A 20,615-nucleotide genomic window follows, 5' to 3' on the forward strand; every position below is an offset into this window, starting at 1 on the left:
ACCGTTCATGCCATAAATTGATGTACTGACTCTTAGGCACAAAGTGGGAGAAGGAATAAAGCCTCTTTTCATCATTGACTTTCCCCACTACTACCAATGAATCATCTTTGAGACTTTGCACCATCACTGAATCTGGAAGGAACTCAACCTTATGACCATCTCCAAGGTGAGTGATTTGGTAAACTAATAAGAGATTGGAGCTTAGATTTGGAATGTAGAGAACATCTTTGAATTCCCCATTTTCCATTTCCACATGTCCTTTCCCTTCAACTTCCATCTTAGCATCATCTCCCACGAAGATTTGTGGCACCTTTGACTGCTTCAACGATGAAAAGTCATCCTTTGAAGAACCCATGTGGTAGGAGGCACCTAAGTCAAGTATCCATTCCAAAGAACTTGTGTTTGCCATAAGTGCTTGACCTTTACCTTTTGAGGAGGTTGGAGTAGAATCCTTGGAAGTACCTGGCACTTGAATCTTGTTCTTCTTGAGTGGGTTTTCTAACTCATCGATTCTTTTTGTCTTGCAATGATGGTCGTCATGATTTGGATTTTTGCAATATGCACAAAAGAGTTTGTCCTTCTTTTCATTACTTCCCTTCTTATTTGAAGAAGAACCGCCTTGTTGAGAGGGGTCATGTTGTGTCTCAGATTGTGTTTTCTACTTCCACTGCTTCTTCTTCTTCTTGTTTGTTCCCCCTTGACTTGATTTGTGATCATCACTAGCCACCAAAGCTTTAGTCTTAGATGACTTGAGAAGTCCAAAATCCACCAAGTGAGATTGTTCAACAATCAACATGTCTGCAAATCCATCAAAGGAAGGCTTCTGGTAAGTAGATCCCATGGTTAACCTATGAGTATTAAAACTTGAAACAAAGTTGGCATACTCAGAAGGTAGCCTCTTAAGGATGTGATGAATAAACCTATCATCTTTCATGGGATTTCCACAATCTTTCAGAAGTGCCCTATACTCATTGACTTTGATGATATAATCTTGAATTGTGTCATAATTTTTAGGATCCAAGAGAAGTAGATCATCCTCAATCTAAAATCCCTTTTCTTCATCCACTTTACCATACAACTGTTCAAGTTTATCCCAAGCTTCTTTAGATTCTAAAGAATTTTTAATGTGAAAGAGAAGATCCCCATGTACACAACTCCTAATTACACCTAAAGCTTGTCGATCTTGTCTTTGCCAATCAATGAGTTCTTTAGCATCGGTAGGTTTGGTAATTGTACCATCTACATAAAGACTAAATCCTTTTTCCATTAATCTACTCTAAGCAATATCTTTCCATGTAGAATAGTTGCGTGAAGTTAGAAGAGGACATTTAAAACCCATGATGCAGGAATAAAAAGAGCACAAAATAGAGACACAAGAAACACAGTACACCCGCCCCCCACCCCCTACCCCCTCCTCTTTTTCACTCAATCAAAAGACCCCCCAAAAAAGATGCTTTGGCACTTTATAAGTAGTGCATTTACAATGGGCCACTTGTCAAAATGAACAAAGTGGACTTTCTGATTTTGCTTTTACAACTTCCTTATGAGGCTAAAATCTGTCACTTAAGCACTGTAGCTTAGTTTTACAACAATTTTGAAAAAGATTCAAAGCTATACAATGCCAAAGAAGACCCAATTCTGAAAGTGAGAAATTTGTCCACACAACCTAGAATCTGACTTCAGATTTGGAAAGTAGACAAAAAAAACACACTTTCAAAAAAATGAAACCTGAAAAAGTGACCAGATGTGTCCGTATGGAGCTTCTGAAGTTGCGAAACGCAAGATTATGCAGGTACATTCACCAAAAAATGCAATTTTTACAAAATCTGTCCACCAAAACCAAAAAACAACACCACCATTGGAAAATTCAAGAAATTTTACCCAATTTCAAAAAAAATGCACTTGAATCGGAGTCTGGATGTCCGAGATATGAACTCGCAAAGTTAGGCTACAAAACTGAAAAGCAATCTGGAGAGGGGTCTGGAGGAGAAATTGCTAGTCTAAATTTGAAGGTCAAACAATCATCATTGCAATTATAAAATGCCTGGTTTTGACGGTCTGACGATCGTCAATTTTAAGATATACAAATGGGGACGTCAGCAAAAGATCCAAGCTATCCTGATGATGTGGCGAATGACTGAGTGCTGACTGGTCATACGGATAATGACACGTGTCAAAATATCCATATGGATGACGCTGTATGTCCAGCTGGTGGCTGACGTGGCAAGTAACGTTGGGTTCCAAGTGGCACGTGGCAGTCCCAAATGCTGAGGTGGCAGATCCGTGTCTCTACTGAGTTGGTAAAAACTAGTGTATAGCTGAGTTGGCACGGGTGTATTAAATTGTTCCACATGTCACTGTAAAATTTGTGCATAGGATGCCATGTGGTGTCGTCAGTCTCTGCGCGGGAGCTATTAAATAGGGATGCCAGAACATTCAATAAACATTCGCCGGGAAAAACAAATCGCGGGCTTGTAAAAAAGCCAGTCGTTTCCGGGAAAGAAACTCAGGCGGGAGCAGAGAATAGTGCGCCAAAAATTCAAGCAGTGAACGAAAAACTCCAAATTTGTGGGCGTGGGCGGGGAGTTTTTAATACAGATGCCATAAAGACTACCAGACTGCCGGAATATCCTATCTGCGGGCACAGTCGAAAAATTAAAAACAACGCCGGATTTGCTGCGCACGACGCTGAAAATCTGCGGACAACGAATTTTTGTTGCCTTGTGCAGGAGTATCCAAACCTGCTGTCGTCGCCGAAAAACAAATACTGCGGGTAGGAAAGTTCTGTTCCACGCACCGAAAAACTATAAATGCTGTTGCACGGTCACCGGGAAATCGTGGCCGCAACCGGATTTACTTGCAGATGCTAGAAGTCACAGGTCTACGGGAATATTTGCATAGATTTAGTCCCACTTGGGACATGCAATGGGTCCTCTTTGTTTTAAAAACAAAGCCACGGGAATTTAAAACAAAAAGGCACCGGTGTTTGCTTGGATGAGGGTTGGAAGAAATGCGGCCATACCGGGTGCTTAGGAGATGGCGAGGCCGGATTTGTTTGGCCTGTGTACGGCCTCTGTGCCGAGATAATAATTTCTCTTGCGATTACACAATAAAATACCCTCCAAAAATGGCAGATCTGGGGTGTTCCTAGATTTGCTAAATTTTTTTTTTGAATTTTCGCTAATATCGTGACAGAAAATAAAATACCCTCCAAAAATGGCAGATCCGGAGTGTCACTGCTGTGCTAAAATTTGTTTTTTGAATTTTCGCTAATATCGTGACGAAAAATAAAATAGCAGAAAAAAATAAAATGTGCAGATCTGAATAATCAAATAAATTCGCAAAATATGATCATACCCATAATACAAATTGGGGCCTCCGGGTTCCAATTTGCAAAAAAACTTTGCCTCACGGTCGACTTTGGGCCAAGGTAGTCGAGTTTATAGTCAATTTTCATCAGTTCAGCATTTCAGATGCAATGGTGAGGTCAGATCTGGCTCTGGACGCTCCCAATTTTGCAGCACTTTGGATTCGAACTAAGGTGGTGAAGCAAGCGAGAGGTCTCGAACGGCTTGCAATGAGAAAGTCTCCAAGTTGCTCTGATACCATGTAAGAATTTGCCTAAGAAAAAAATTCACCAAAGAACTAAGAACTCAAACACAAGCACACAGTAGATCAAAAAGAGAGAGTATGATCAGAATAACAATGTATTCAATAACTAGTTCATCCGAGTACACTAGGAGTGCCTGAATATAAAGGCCTTAGGAGAGCTTCTAGAATGCATAGAAGTTAGCCATTAGAAGGGAAAGCTAAGAGACAAGGAACAATCACAGAGGAAGATTGGGAGATCTTGGATAGGAAGGCACTGGGATCTATTCAATTGTGCCTTGTCCCATCTGTAACATTCAATATATCAAAGGAAAAAAATACTGTAGAGTTGATGGAGACACTAGCTAAGTTATATGAGAAACACTCAGCTTCAAATATGATATTTCTTATGAAGCATTTATTTAATATGAAAATGGGTGAGGGAGGATCTATAGCGAATCATTTAAATGAGTTTAACATAGTCACCAGTCAATTGTCATCCATAAAAATTTCATTCGATGAAGAGGTTAGGGATTTCTTAATTTTATGTTCTTTGCCAGAAAGCTAGAATAGCTTGGTTATGGTTGTAAGTAACTCTGTATATAGTTCAAATACTTTGAAATTTGATGAAGTTGTTGGTGTTATCCTAAGCGAGGAAATGCGATGGAAAAGCACGGGTGAAAATTCAACCTCATCAAGTTCTGCATTGAATGTGGAGAATAGAGGAAGAAAAACTCAAAGAGGAAAAGACCCTTCACATGAAAAGTCATGAGGAAAGTCAAAGAAAGGATGTTCTTAGTCTAAAGGAAAGAAAGATTGCTGGTATTGTGGAAAACCTGATCACCTAAAGAAAGATCACTAGTCTTAGAAAAGCAAACAAGGAGATGAAAGTGATGATGACAATAAGGAAGCTAATGTTGCAAGTAATGATTTACAAGATGCTTTAATCTTATGTTTAGATAATGCTAATGATTCATGGGTAATAGATTCTAAGGCCTCATTCCATGCTACACCTCATAGGAAATATTTTCAAGATTATGTTCAAGGTGATTTTGGATGGGTATATATGGGGGATGATGAGCCTTGTCCTATTGTTGGAAAAGGAAAAATAAAGATCAAGTTGCCAAATGGAAATGACTGGATGTTGCAGGAGGTAAGGCATGTCCCTAATTTAAGAAGAAATTTAATTTCTACAGGACAACTGGGCAGTGAAGGTTGTGTAGTCATGTTTACAGACGATGTCTAGAAGGTAACTTAAGGTTCATTAGTAGTAGCTAAAGGTGCAAAGGTTGGCACATTGTACTTGTGTACTGGGAACACTTATTCCATTTTAGTTACTATTGATATTGATAATGCAGTGAAAGTTGTTGTAAATGTTGCAAGAACAGATTTAGCTATTTGGTACCATAGGCTTGGGCACATGAGTGAGAAAGGGATGAAAATCCTTCACTCTAAGAATCTATTGCCAGGATTGAAAAATATTGATTTAGAGTTCTATGAAAATTGTCTTTATGGTAAACATAGAAGAGTTAGATTTCTCAAAGTTGGAAAAGAGAAGAAGAGTGAGAAGTTGGAGCTAGTGCACTTAGATGTGTGGGGACCGGCTCAGGTATCATCTCTTGGTGGCTTTCGTTACTATGTTATTTTCATTGATGACTCAACTCGAAAGACATGGGTGTATTTTCTGAAGCAAAAATCTGATGTTCTTGAAACTTTTAAGAAATGGAAAGGTTTGGTTGAAAATGAGATAGGAAAGAAGCTAAAGTGTCTTAGATCAAATAATGGAGGTGAGTATTGTAGCAAGTCCTTTGAAGATTATTGTTATGTTAATGGAATCAGAAGGCAAAAGATTGTCCCAGGAACTCCACAAGAAAATGGTGTGTCTAAGAGGATGAATAGGACAATCATGGAACATGCAAGGAGCATGAGATTGCATGCTAGGTTGCCACTTCATTTCTAGGCAAATGTTGTAAACACTACTATCTATTTGATAAACAAAGGACCTTTAACTCCTTTGGATGGTGGTATTCCAAAGGAAACATGGACTAGTAAAAAGGTAAATTATTCATTTCTGAAAACTTTTGGTTGTGAAGCTTTTGTCCATATTGACAAAGAAAATAGAACCAAGCTTGATGCTAAATCTCATAAATGTACCTTCATTGGATAGGGAATAGATGACTATGGTTATTGGTTATGGGATTTTGAATATCTAAAAATAATTAGAAGTAGAGATGTTATATTCAATGAGAAGGTCATGTACAAAGAACAGTTGCAGGAAAGGAAGCATGAACAGGTCAAAGAAGACTATGTGGTTTTGGATGAGACTCCTGAAAAAGAAATGCCACTGGTACTTGATGCTCAGGAACAACAAGTTATCCCACAAACTCCTATAAGTGTTAGACGTTCAACTCGATTGAGTAGACCTCTTGAAAGTTTTTCTCCTTCTTTATACCCTATTTTATTGACTAATTCTAGTGAACCAGAGGAGTATAAAGAGGCAATACAGGTAGATGCCAGAAAACAATGGAAACTGAGCATGAAAGAGGAGATGGAGTCCTTGTTGAAAAATAAGACTTGGGACTTAGTCCCTTTACCTGAAGGAAAAAGAGCCTTGCCTAACAAATGGGTTTATAGGCCGAAGGAGGAAGATGGAGGAAAGAAAAGGTATAAGGCTAGACTTGTGGTAAAAGTTTTTGCATAGAAAAATGGTATAGATTTTGATGAAATATTCTCCGCTATTGTAAAAATGACTTCAATTAGAATTGTACTAATTATTGTTGCTGCAGATGACTTGCATCTTGAACAACTAGATGTGAAAACAACCTTTCTTTATGGGGATTTGGAAGAGGAAATTTGCATGCAACAACCAGAGGGATATGAGGTCAAGGGTAAGGAGAATTTGGTGTGCATGTTAAGGAAGAGTTTGTATGGCCTAAAGCAGGCACCCTGGAAATGGTATTTAAAATTTGATAGTTCCATGGCTAAACAAGGTTACCATAGATGTCATTCTAATCATTGTGTATATTTTAAGAGATTGGATAATGGGAGTTACATTATTCTGTTACTCTATGTTGATGACATGCTTGTTGCTAGGTCTAATATGCAACATATATATGAAATTAAATAGAAATTAGCAAGGTCATTTTCTATGAAGGATTTGGGTGCTACTAAGAAAATCCTTGGTATGAGGATCATACGGGACAGGAAAAATAAAACCTTGAATTTGTCCCAAAGTGAGTATATAAAGAAGGTGTTGAAAAGATTTAAGATGCAGGATGCAAAAGCAGTCAGTACATCTTTGGCTAGTCATTTCAGATTGACTATGGAGATGTGCCCAAAGGCACAAGAAGAGGTAGATAAAATGTCTAACATCCTATACTCATCAACAGTTGACAGTCTAATGTGTGCAATGGTATGCACACAGGCAGATATTTCTCATGTAGTGGGAGTTGTTAGTAGGTGTATGAGTAATCCGGGTATGGAACATTGGAGTGTTATCAAATGGATACTTCAATATTTGAGAGGTACTACTACAAAGGCATTATGTTTCACAGGATCCAGTTCTACTATGAGTGGGTTTTTTTACTCTGATCTGGCTGGAGATGTTGATACAAGGAGGAGTACTATAGGTTATATTTTTACTGTAGGGGGTATTGGAGTCAGTTGGATTTCTAGATTGTAGAAGGTTAATGCACTTTCGACCATCGAAGATGAGTATGTAGTTGCTACGGAAGCTAGCAAGGAGATGATTTGGTTACAATGCTTTCTAGAAGAACAAGGTCAAAACTAGGAAGATCACCCATTGTACAGTGATAGCCAGAGTGCAATTCATCTTGCAAAGAATTCTTCTTTTCATTAAAGGACAAAGCACATACAGTTCAGGTACCATTTTATATGGTCTATTTTGGAGGATGGCCAACTCCAACTTGAAAAGATTCACACAAGTGATAATCTTGCAGACATGTTCACAAAGGTAGTCCCTAAGGAGAAGTTGGTTTCTTGCTCAACTTCTATTGGGCTTCTTGATTGATGATCGTAGAGTTAATACACAATTCAAAGGCTTTTATCCAGTGGGAGCCCCATGTGGTAGTGATATTGCTACAGGATTAGTCTCCAAGTGGGAGATTGTTGTATAGGGTGGAGTTTGATCAGTTCCCAAGTGGAAGATTATTAGTTTGTGGTGACTGATCAGAGAAGTACTGTACATACTTCATAATTTAAAAAAAAATCTGCTCCTATTTTATCGCACCTTATTTAGATAGGATTATTGTAACCCTAAAGCAAGAATATATCATATAGGATAGCTTAGGGTTAAGTATCACTAAAACGTGATGTATAATGAGATAGGTTGTTCTTGTGGCAATATTGAGTTGTAAGGGTTTTGTACTATAATCATTGGATAATAAAAAAGGTTGGATGGTTGTGTAGGTGGACATAGCCCAAGTTTTGGGTGAACCAAGTTAAATCTGTGTGTTATCTATGTTCTTATGGTTTTCTTCTTTTATTTTTGCATTTAACTATTTATTCTTATATTGTTCTGGATCTGTCAATTCCTAACATCGTCTTCCTTGATGCTTCAACATCTTCCCATTTTTTGCTATAATAAGATGTGAATATATGAGAATTATTTTTTGCTTCTGATATTCTTTGAGTGCAGGAATTCCATTCCTTCTAAGCATGTATGTCCATAGCCATGTTCCAATAACAACAATTAAAATGGTATGATATGCGAATCTATCATCATCTATGATCTATTGTGCAAGCTTTTGTTTACCTCTTACACAACATGCTAACCAATAATCTGATTTCTCATCATTCCAATGTGGTGCAACCAATCCAAAGACATGTCTTGCCTGAAGAAGATCCGATAGATGGTTATGCTCAAGTGAAATTTTCATGTCATCATTTCTGATAGAGGGTATGCTAGAAAATGGAGTACGATAATGTGAATCCTACATGTCCACCCACTTACTTGACTCACAGTGATCCTATTAGTTTAGGATTTTTCAGAGTCACCATTTAAAAAAAAATTATGGTTCACTCCTATTTTCAATTGTTTATTTTGAACCATTGGTTTTTCCTATTTTCAGTTGTAATTAGAGGTACAATAATCCCCTTTCAGTAATTCATCTGCGAACCTTGTCCTATCAGTCCTTCCATCCTTTATGATTATCATTGACCAAGTCTAGTCCTCATTTTTTCTTTGTAAATGTATTGACTGAGTTTATGTCTAAAGATTCAAAATTTTCTTAATTAACTCATGAACCCTTTGTACCACTTGCGAATGAAATGAAGTGACCTTGAACCTCTTGTACCATTTGAACCAAGTTCAAAAGTTCAACAAGTTCTTCGCTTTAACTCACTTTCGGTTCTCATGTAATATTGTTGGTGGGCCCTAGCTTGACATGTCATGGAGTCCAAAGAGGAAATGCACTACAGCTGGATGCCTTGTTGAGTTTGACACACTCATGTATGACTTCATCATTTGTGGAAAGGTAGTAAATAATTGATGGTTGAAGTAAGGTAATCATTAATTGTCATGTGGAGATTTAGATTTATGGGGCAAAAGTGAAAATTTAGTACATGCAAAGGCAAAATATATTTTAAGTTACTTTCTTTGTATTTAATGATAGACACCATTTTGTCCCATCACCCTTTTCTCATGACATGTTTAATTCATTGTGTCCGTCTCACAATTAATGCTCTACCTTTTTTGTGAAATGTATTTGAGGAAAATTTTCCTTTTTCAAAAGGCATAAGTTTCTTTAGTTGGTTTAAGTGTAAGTAGTAGGAGTTTGAGGAGGGAGAATCGACTTTCCTAATTTTCATAGTCATTGCTCTTCAAGTAATTATTGCATTCTCTAACTCTTTTTCTTTCACCTGTTATCAAAAAAGATTGTGATTGCTTCTTTAATTTTCAAGCAATGGGGGGAATTCTAAATCATGAGGTCCACATTGCATATATTTGGGAATACTCGCAACTTGCATAGTAAGTTGTCCATTGTGTCAGATACAAACCTGTTAGCAGTTAATTTAGGGGTAGCAACAAAAAGGTTATGTGAGAAACTTTCAGGACCATTTTCTACTAAAGTATTGGATACCAATTTCCTTATGGCCTCCACCTTCTTGTTAGCATATCCATGTTTGGAATTCATTCAAGAATGTATCCAAATGTATGATATGCCTAGCAGAAATATTTTGAAAAGGGATAGAAGTATATTTCTGAGCATCACTAGAGAAACTGTGTCAAAGCTATTTCTCCTTGAAGAACAAGAGTTTTTCAATTTAATTCTTGCATTATCATTGGCCAAAAATTCTAATGTATAAAGAAATATCATTGTAAAGAGTCAGACTGTAGCTTCTTAATGTTATTAATAATATGAAACTCAAAAAAAATTATATGCATTATATTCACATAATGTATATGTGCTTTGTATAAAACATTTAATATATTTGAAAATATGTTTTCATTATATTAAGACATTGAAAATTCATGTTGGCATCCTCTCATATATCCTTGCAATAGGCATGTCGTCATCTACACATATCCTTGCAATATTTCTTGGTGTTTATAGGAGGAAGAGATAGCAAAATTAATCAAGGACCCTACGTGTAAAATAGACATAAAAACATAAAGTTAAAGACAATAAATCATTACTTTTCATCTATATTTTTTATATACTATTGTCTAAAATAGAGATCAAGACATTAAATGATCATCCATCTTACATTAAACAAAAAATTAACTTAACTTATTTCATTTTATATTTGTGAAATGAGGTTAATTCAAAGTTTTTTTGGAAAATTATATAATTAAGATATTCATTAGAACCTATCAAACTGACAATTGGACCTCTGACAATCTATGGGAAACATCAATCTATAATTTGATTAGAACCAGATACAACTTGATCAATCAGAGTTTGGCTTTCAAATCTTCAACAAGGTTCCATAACTTAGATGAAATGACTCAATTCACTAGCTTCAAAACTAACAAAAACCAATAACTAGACATTGGCAACTCGTGAACACAATCTTTATTCTGAATACACCAATTAAAGAAGATGGCACTTTATGATAACATCTAAGTCAAAATATATTAATATTTGGAAATGATTACTTCATTATGTCGTGTAATTAGACATGCTAATCAGTGACAAACTGCATCTGAACTGGGCTTTGCAAACTTACAAAACAAATTGATAATGACATAAAACCTAGAGATTTGCACATTTGGTAACCTTGTAAAGTTAGTCATCTGAAATTTCTAGAACTTGACAATCTAATAAAAAAAGAAAGTTGCAAATGGAATCAACCTCAAAAAGTGGGCAAATGACATCATGAAGTTATACAAACTGGCACAGGATAAATATTTTATATATAGATTTTCAGAGAATAATTACTTTGGTCGCCTCTATCATGGATTTCAGGATATGAAATCACAAACAAGGCTTCCAATAATTGTGAAAGACTAGTCAACATTAAACCATAAGAAATTACATTTGGAATCTTCTTTGAAAACCATTCAAATGGATTTGACATGGGCTGAAAATTGACACACATAATGTATTTAGCCTTCATAACATAGTGGCAAAGGAATTTCTTCATTATGATCAACAAGGAAAAGTTTATTCTTAGTCAAATAGGACTACTTGGAATTGTGCAAAAAGTAGGACAGTAGGAAAAAACTGAGAAAACTTTGGGGGATTAAAACTATCAAAACTCGCTGTGAAAACTTGAAATTTGAAACATAGACTATCTGATATGCATCTAAGACATCTCCAAACTTTTTGAATAAAAATTGTCAAATCTTCATAAAGTTCATATACATTGAATCTAGGTGCTTAGATAATATACTTCCACCTTGAACTTTGTGCTCCATTTCCAATTGTTAAATCTCCTTCATCAAATCTTCATTGAATTTCTCTAGTTGTTGATCTCATAACAAACTCCATCCTTATCTTTGAAACTTCTCAATCAAACTTAATTTTCATCAAATGTCAACCAAAGATTAAATCTTTTTCTAAAGAGTTCTTCATTTTCATGCTTGGTTAACATTATATCTTGCTCAATCAACACTAGATCGATTAACACTATAATTGCTCAATTGACACTAGAATTCCTAACTTCTTCAAAAAGTGCTCTATGACAAATGTAGTATCTTGGTTAATATTGTGGTTCTTTATTCACCAACCAAGCAATCTTGCTTATGCATGATCTCAAAACTTAGTCAAATCATGTAAAATAATCAAACCAACATTATATGATAAGATTCTAACTCATTAAAGTGCCCATTTAATTCCATACACTTATTGACACTTACATCATCATACTTTCTTCAAATCCTCTTCATTGATCAAATGATATGGAACTTTACTAAATTTGCATAATGTCTAACCGGCTAAGGTTTGACATTAATGACAACATAACAACTGATATGACTCTTTCACATACATTAATAAGATTATCATTTCGGGTTGACAATTTCTCTCCCTAAGAATATGATCTCTTTGATTATCAATCATTTTTTTCTTTGTTCTTCCTTTGTAGTTCAGCTTTCTATTACCATCCTTGTCTTTTGATCTTAGGCACTTCTACATGTTGTTACTCCTAATCTTCTCAAATTTACAAGTGCATGTTAAAATATTCACATATTACATGTTTATATAAATACATGTATGTATATGTAGATATGTATACATTTATATATGTATACATGTACAAAAATATGCATATATGCACATAAATGTACTTATGTGTATGTGTATTAATATATATAGTGCATATACAAACATGATAACCTGTACTGGAGTCATTTGCAAGTAGCAAAACAAGAGGAAAATGGGATAGGAATTACCATAAGAACACAAGGTTCTCTTTAATTCATATTCCATATACTAATTTTATAGTACAAATTGCAATAAATAGTAGATGAAGACTCAACTATGGTATGATTAGAAAAATGGTAATGATGCTATTTCTAAAAGTGGACTTGGTAATGAGGATTAACAAGATTTAACCTGTACAACAAAGCATATAGTCAATTGTGATAAAAGAATGCATGCAATAAATGTGACCATTCAAATGTATTGGAGTGGTAAGTGTATAAGGAAAGTGTATAATCAATGGTGAACATAGGAAGAACACTATGGTTTATAAAACAAATACACCCAATGATTAAAGAGAAATGCATATAGTGAACAATTACAAAGAAATGCATACGATGAAAAACCCAATAAAAATCCATATGACTCATGATTAAAAGATAACTAAATCAAATGTTTCATGTGTACCTATAATTAAGAAATGAACAAAAGATAAGAATAAAGAATAAAAATGAAAAAATAAATATTTCATGATTGAAGTAGTAGATCTTCACATATTATCATCTATATTTCCTATTTCTTTGGCATTCCATGTAATGATTTTATAGTATGACAAAAAAATATGATTGACTTGAAAGCTCCATGTAATACAAAATAATGATTGAAAAAACATTGAACCATAAGAGGGAATGTGAACAACTATTGCTACAAGAAAAAATGAAAAGATAAATGTTGTGGAAACACTAACTATGAGTGGTAAATTAGTGCAAGAGCACCTAGGAAGTTGGTTTTTTCCTAGTACATTTTTGGCTTGTAAGTGTTCTTGGCCACACCACTAGATAATAAGGATAAGGACATAGGCAAGTCCATATCTTTTAGATATGTAGGGGGGACGGGGGGGAGGGGGCAAGGGGCAGGGTTGCCAAGGGTTGTTAAATTGTTTCAAATACTTGGATTCAATTAGGACCTTGGCTCGAGAGTCTAGCCAATGGACTTGAGTATAGAGACATAACAAAGGGGTATCAATACAAATACGAATTCATCGTAATAAAGTGTTATATATATATATATATATATATATATATATATATATATATATATATATATATATATATATATATATATATATATATATATATATATATATATATATATATATATATATATATATAGCAATTCAAAAAAGATGTTTAATCTTCTTATGCTCATCGAAAATCAAAACAACCTTATTGGAGAAATAAAATAGAGAATTATCCAATATACATAATGCAATTGCTCATAGTTTCATTGGTTGTGAAATCATGGTAGATGCTGTAAATTCTTTTTACAACCACAAACTCTTTTTAAATAACTGTGTTGTGCAGAAATATAATCTCTAATATTAACAAAAGTAAAAAATATAGAATAAAGTATTGTGAGGTTGTTTAAGCATATGCAGATTAAATACACTATTCTAGAATATTAGTTCTCTTAAAATGATATCAAAGATATCAACATGAGATATAAATCGAGATGGACAAGAGATGTTCATTGTTAATGCTAAAACTATAAATGTTATTAATAATATGAAACTCAAAAAAAATTCTATGCATTATATTCACATAATGTATATGTGCTTTGTATAAAATATTTAATATATTTGAAAATATGTTTTCATTATATTAAGACATTGAAAAGTTATGTTGGCATCCTCTCATATATCCTTGCAATAGGCATGTTGGCATGTACATATATCCTTGCAATATTTCTTGGTGTTTATAGGAGGAAGAGATAACAAAATTAATCAAGGACCTTACGTGTAAAATAGACATAAAAAATAAAGTTAAAGACAATAAATCATTACTTTTCATCTATATTTTTTATATACTATTGTCTAAAATAGAGATCAAGACATTAAATGATCATCCATCTTACATTAAACAAAAAATTAACTTAACTTATTTCATTTTATATTTGTGAAATGAGGTTAATTCAAAGTTTTTTTGGAAAATTATATAATTAAGATATTCATTATTTATAATTATTAATTTTTTTAATCAAAATATATTTAATATCAATTTCTTTTTTGATGGAGGTCATCCACAAACAAGTTTGAAGTACTCGATACGGGCCCTCGCGTGCCTAAAACTTCTTTAGCTAAGAGCCAAAGACTAAGGAGCATCCACACTGCCAAATTTGCCCCGGACACGATCCCGAGCACGAAACCTGCGACCATTAGTCTTATTTCAAGATGAAATCTTTTTATATTACAGTCAGGAGTTTGATCTAATTTCAATAAACAGCTGTAGAATCTTCGAAATTGTGGGAAATCAATGTGGAGAGCTTATAAACCAATTGTTTGAATCGAATTGGGTTTTCTCTTTCTACTAACTCAACACTGTCGAGAGTCCCTTATTCAGAAGAGTTCCTTATGATCGGCAAATGGTGTTAATTGAGCGAGGGAATGCGATGGTGACGGGACAAGTGACAGGAAAAGCGTATCGGCTTAAATAGAAGTTGTGCCAATCCACAAACAGACAACAATCAATCTGGTTTATGAAATGCATATATTAAATGGTTAAAGAGAAAATGCATACAGTGCAATGTAAGCTAAAATCAAACGACATCCAACTCATAACATACAGTGAACACATGCATATAATCAGTGGTATACAGTGAACGGCATAGTAGTTGCTTTCCTACGAGTGGAGTGGAGCGCAGGGCTGAGATTTGTGGTGTGCATATGTAAAGAAACGCCAATTTTTAACTCTGAAAGAGAATAGTCTGGTTGAAACGCATTATAAACCAACCACAATCCGTTGTAGTCTAGTTGGTTAGGATACTCGGCTCTCACCCGAGAGACCCGGGTTCAAGTCCCGGCAACGGAATCCATTTTGCTGTTCGATACTGCGTTTCCCATTCTAGGACGATACGATTTTCCTTGACAAAATTCTTCCACGATACGGTATCAATTGCCAAATGGAAAGCAGAGTTGATTTGAGTGCATCTGCCGGGAGTCGAACCCGGGTCTATTGCTTGGAAGGCAATTATCCTAACCGTTGGACTACAAACGCCTTTTAAGAATCATCTACGTTGTCCATCCTGAGTACAGTTGATCAATAGACAAAGTTTCCTGCGCCCTGCGGGGTGGAGCTACAATCTTTACACCATGGTTTCATGTTAACATAGATATTCAAAACATCATTAAAATTGTGCTCCCTACAATCTGAAATCATCTGTCTGGGTGGTGTAGTTGGTTATCACGTTAGTCTCACACACTAAAGGTCCCCAGTTCGAACCTGGGCTCAGACAATCTTTATTACTCGTCTTTTCTTTCTTTCGTCAAGACTATATTAACAGGTTGCGCTCTCTTTGCTCAGGTGGGAAATTGGTTTCCATATCATCAGAGTGGCGCAGCGGAAGCGTGGTGGGCCCATAACCCACAGGTCCCAGGATCGAAACCTGGCTCTGATATAATCATGTTGAAATCAGCTGAGGCTTCCGTTCATCCTCTCTCTTTCTTTTTCTTGGGTGAGGCTCTGATAGTAAATCTGGATTCAGCTGAGGCTTCAGCTCATCTCTTCTTGCGACTCAGTTACGCTGGGAGGCCAATTATATCAGATAAATAAACTGGCAAACTGCCATCTGGGGTGGTGGCGCAGTTGGCTAGCGCGTAGGTCTCATAGCTGAGGTTTGAGTAATCCTGAGGTCGAGAGTTCGAGCCTCTCTCACCCCAACTTTGCTTTGTCTTTTCCTGTTTTATTACTCCCTTCATCTTCGAATATCGCTCTTTCCAAGCCAAGTGCTAGTACGTTTCCAATGCCTACAAACCACCATATTTACGTACAAGGCATTTCATGTATGGAATGAAGGACCCGCATCAAGAGTTCGACGGTTTGCACTCTCCATGCGAGACGAATCCACTCCTTTTTTTTCCCCTTTTTTCTTTTTTGATTTTGAGTCAAACGGCCTTCCTCCTCAAAATTATGTAATGCAAGGCATGTAATGGATGCTAAACTTTTTACTTTGAAGCTCTTGCATCCATTGTTTTTTTTTTTGGGTCTAAAAGAGAGCCTCTTCATTTTTAGCACTTAAATTAATTCAAACCTTTAGGAATCATTTGATTTATACTATACCGCTCCTTTTATAAGATGGGTGAATGATGGTTGTCGTTGTCAATATTGTGTTTTACGATTCACTCACATTTTGTTTCAGTTTCTAATTTAATTTTTCGTCCACTTTTAAATAATGCTAGTTTTATTGATGTTAGTTTTACCATTGTTACTAGTTTCTACAATTTTGACTAATCATCCGGCTTCTGACATAAATTATCCTAAGATTACATTAGATCTACTGATTTTTTAAGAAAGAAATGAGAGAGGAATCTGAAATTTCATTTTCAAAGAATATTAAGATGTATTTTACTATTTCAAAAAAAGATCAAAGAAACAAAAGAGGAATCTAAGATTTGGTCTTCAACGAAAATTAAAGAGATTTTTATAATTTCAACTGAGGGAGAAAGAAACGAGAAAGCAATAGATTATGATTTGCGGCTCATAACAACCACAAAATTTGACCTCTGATGAATGTATCAAATATTATTAAAGCACTTTCTTATCTGGTGAATTTCCAAACTGCCGCTTATTTCACTTCCTTATTCCCTTTTTGGCATTATTTAGCTTTCACATCAACAAAAATCGGACTCTCCCTTTCTCCTTATAAGTAGTCTTATCACATTTTACAAAAAGCTTATTTGTTCAAGGTCCAAATCACATAAACTCCATCTTTAATGTGACCTCTCTGATTTCTTTACTACCTTCACTTTCAAACTTTCTGGACAATGAGAAGATTAATGAAAGAGATAAATATGTTAACTAAATTTAATCTTTTCCAACACTCATTCATGATCAAGCTGTAACCTATCCTTTCTCTTCGTCACGATCTTCTTTTTTCTTATTTGAAAACTTTCATCAAACATCAAAAAATAGAATTTTCATGCTATAAACACAAATAATAAATGTCCACATGATTATCCTTTTTTGGGGGCATGCTTTGACAAGGACACGAGAATCACATACATAAAAAATATTTCCTTTGCTCGGGATTATTTTCATAGTTTTTAGAAATACCAATATTAGAAATCCAAGCATTCTCTTTTGTTGGTAGGGTATTCTCATATAATGTCCAGGCCCATAAGTCCTGCAATGAAAAAGTTACACTTAATGTGCCTAATCATCACCAAATCCCAAAGAAGCACTTCATTTACCATAGGTTGAAGAAGAATCTTTCTACCTAAAATAGTTCAAATCATCTTCCTCTATGAATAAGCTTCAGATTCTAAGAAAGGGGATGTTTGATAGAATTGTCTTCAACTTCCCCATGCTGATTTCTATCGAAATGAAATGGGACGAAACATAAATCATGATTTAAATTATATTATTATCTCTTTCTATGGAAATGGTAAGTTCAATTTTCATACATGACATGTGATGTTTTCAGGTGATAGGAATTTTTTGAGTAACATAGAGTAGAATAAGAAAATATTTTGAAGTATTAGAGCATAATGTTTTAAGGTTCATATATTGTGTATGTAAGATTGCATCATGATTTTTTAACATTTAGGCTCAAGTAAAGACTTAACAACTAGATTCAGTTGAAAATGTCACCTTTTTGTAATATAGGTTAAAATGTTTCTTTACTTTTTTTCCCCATCAATTCTAAAGTTTGTTTTGATATGTTGGTTTAAAAAGGGTCATACAGTTAAATCAAGAAATATTTCAAGCTTTTAGACTCAATTATTCATCATTATAAATTTACAAACACAATTAAAAGCTTCTCCTCTGCTAATCCAGCCTTTGATTTTGAACTTTATGCGCTTTTGAGATCTTATAATAAATCATGTAATCTCGAAAATCAATGTTGAGAATTATTACACAAATTGCTATACAAGAATTTAACATTTACTTAGTATCCGATTTCTATGAATGATAAAATCCCCTTGTTGTTTATAAAACGTAGTCAATTGGTCGAGATGTTCTTGCAGAACACAAGGACCATGCTCAACATAACATGAGAAATCCCTACTACCCACAAAGAAAGACAACCCTACAGTGAGTGGAAATTAGTATGTCAACAAAAGAGGATTGGAACCAAATATTGAAGAGACTTTCCACTTGGGCAAGTATTGTGCTTATATGTTTATTCTATGGTAAAATTTTCATTACAACAAGCTCTAGATCATTTATCCTAGGGTTTGTAGGTTGCACTACTGCATACTACTGTACAGTTTATAAAACTAAATCTTTCCTTTTGTTTCTCTCTCTTTCAAAATTCTTTTCACATGCATTTTAAAGAGAAAAAAATGGTAGCCATGCCAAAGAAGTTGGAAAAGGTTGTTCTAAATATCCAACAAACTTAGAGTTGTTATTTTCTAACTTGAATCTGAAACCAAAAATGCAAGAGTAGATATCTAGGCTTCATTTTTCCAATTGATGACACTCGCAGATAAAGTCTAGGATGAGAGGGATGAATTCAGGAGGCACAAAGATAATTCCCTCCAAGATAAGTAAAATATTGCAAAACAATTAGCTGCAGCTTTGACATTGAAAGAAGATACAACTATGCAAAGAGATATGAGTGTTCTCGAGCTTGAATCACATCTCACTCTTGAAGAATTTGATGATTCTTTGAAGGATGTGGTCGACTCAAAAGGTCTTGAAATGGATAGTTTTTCTTAAAACCTTTGATTAAGGAAGATTTTATGAGATGTATAAAGAAGCTTTGGCACAAGGTTCTCCATATTTTTCTTTTATTTTTTACTTTGATATTAAGTAGTTGATTCTGAAATGGTTTGATGGTTGTTTTGAGTTGGAAATAGAAATATCTTTCTATTATATATATTTTTAACACGATGTCATTAGAATATATATGTAATTTTATAACGTTAATTTTTATAAAAATAATATATGAAACCACCAGCCTTTTAAAAGATCTAAATTAAATTTGTAGGATTAGGGTTCCTACCCTAAATCCATTACTGATTTTTTTATCAATGTGTTTTGATGGGATTTATTCCAAAAATTTCTTATTAATATATTTCCATATAAGGTCGAGTTTGTCATTCATTCCTAAAAAATTGCTAACGGGACTCTAGAATACCGTCCACGACATCATCGTTGTCATACCCTTCAAGGAAATTTCTAACTCGATAAGCTTATGATTCCTTGATAGTACTGCGACATTTCACACCTACTGTCCACCTCATCTCTAAACAAGTTTGCAGTTTTACTTCAATGACTACAAGTAGACATTTTTAAGCCATAAGTCTTTCGAGCAAGCCAAGGCCCAAATGCACTTCACTCTCTTTGTTCATAGGGGAAAATGCTTCGATTGGATTTGAAATTGTGATTGGAAACTATAAATTTGATCGATTAATTTCAGCCTATCCTTTATTATCAATCATATGGAATAACATAATTAAGAGTGGACAATTAAGTATGATTTGAGTAATCCACAATATCCATTAGGGGGCATCTATATTTTCCTTATTCTATAGTTTGATATACCCATACATTGTTTTTGGACTCGAGTTTAACATTTTTTATCCAATGACTTCGTGAGATTCTAAGTCGTGACTTGCAGATGAAAACTTATCAAATACTAACCTCTAGAGAAAGATCGAGCAATCCTAATTTAGTATTACAAAGACTGAATTGGGACTCATGGTTTGAACAAGACTTGATTAGATCTATATTCTCTCATTCTATGGTCAATCCACTTTTTTGTTTTGTTTTGCATTCTAAATAACTTGGGCAATATAATAATTTTCATGTGGATAATAGCTAGCAATTATGAATCTGAGTTTTAGATCAAACCCATGCCCATTTCCACTTTTGCACTTCTTTGCATGCAAACAAACAAATGGCTTCATTGGATATGAAATTGACATAGAAAATTCAATGCTCTCGATATTATCAATCATATAAAAAATAGATGAATTGGAAATTCCAGTGCTATTTGATTAGACCTCTGGTCTATTTCAGGAGATATCTACATTTGTGTCTTAGTTTCTAGTCTTATTTTGTTACTTCAATTTAATAACCCAATGAAAACTATCAAAGGTTCTAGGTTATTGCAATTTTCTTTAGAACTCAGGGTTAATTAGTACTTTCTTTATTGTATTATAATTTATTAAAACTTAGATCTATTATTTGTTTTCAATAT

The 20,615-nt window shown here is 34.5% G+C and overlaps 4 non-coding genes across 4 annotated transcripts; 3 read left to right on the forward strand and 1 right to left on the reverse strand.

Annotated features, from left to right (window-relative positions):
• Positions 1-15,207: 15,207 nt before the first annotated feature.
• TRNAE-CUC (transfer RNA glutamic acid (anticodon CUC)) lies at positions 15,208-15,280 on the forward strand. The gene has a single exon. It is a non-coding gene; the product is annotated as a tRNA-Glu (tRNA).
• Positions 15,281-15,394: 114 nt separating this feature from the next.
• TRNAG-UCC (transfer RNA glycine (anticodon UCC)) lies at positions 15,395-15,466 on the reverse strand. Its single transcript has one exon. It is a non-coding gene; the product is annotated as a tRNA-Gly (tRNA).
• Positions 15,467-15,630: 164 nt separating this feature from the next.
• On the forward strand, positions 15,631-15,704 carry TRNAV-CAC (transfer RNA valine (anticodon CAC)). The gene has a single exon. It is a non-coding gene; the product is annotated as a tRNA-Val (tRNA).
• A 335-nt stretch (positions 15,705-16,039) lies between these two features.
• TRNAM-CAU (transfer RNA methionine (anticodon CAU)) lies at positions 16,040-16,128 on the forward strand. The gene is given in 2 exon segments: positions 16,040-16,077; positions 16,093-16,128. It is a non-coding gene; the product is annotated as a tRNA-Met (tRNA).
• Positions 16,129-20,615: the final 4,487 nt, after the last annotated feature.

Source organism: Cupressus sempervirens, chromosome 4 (assembly GCF_028749045.1).
Source record: "Cupressus sempervirens isolate cs-2001-9-10 chromosome 4, ASM2874904v1, whole genome shotgun sequence".
NCBI lineage: Eukaryota > Viridiplantae > Streptophyta > Pinopsida > Cupressales > Cupressaceae > Cupressus > Cupressus sempervirens.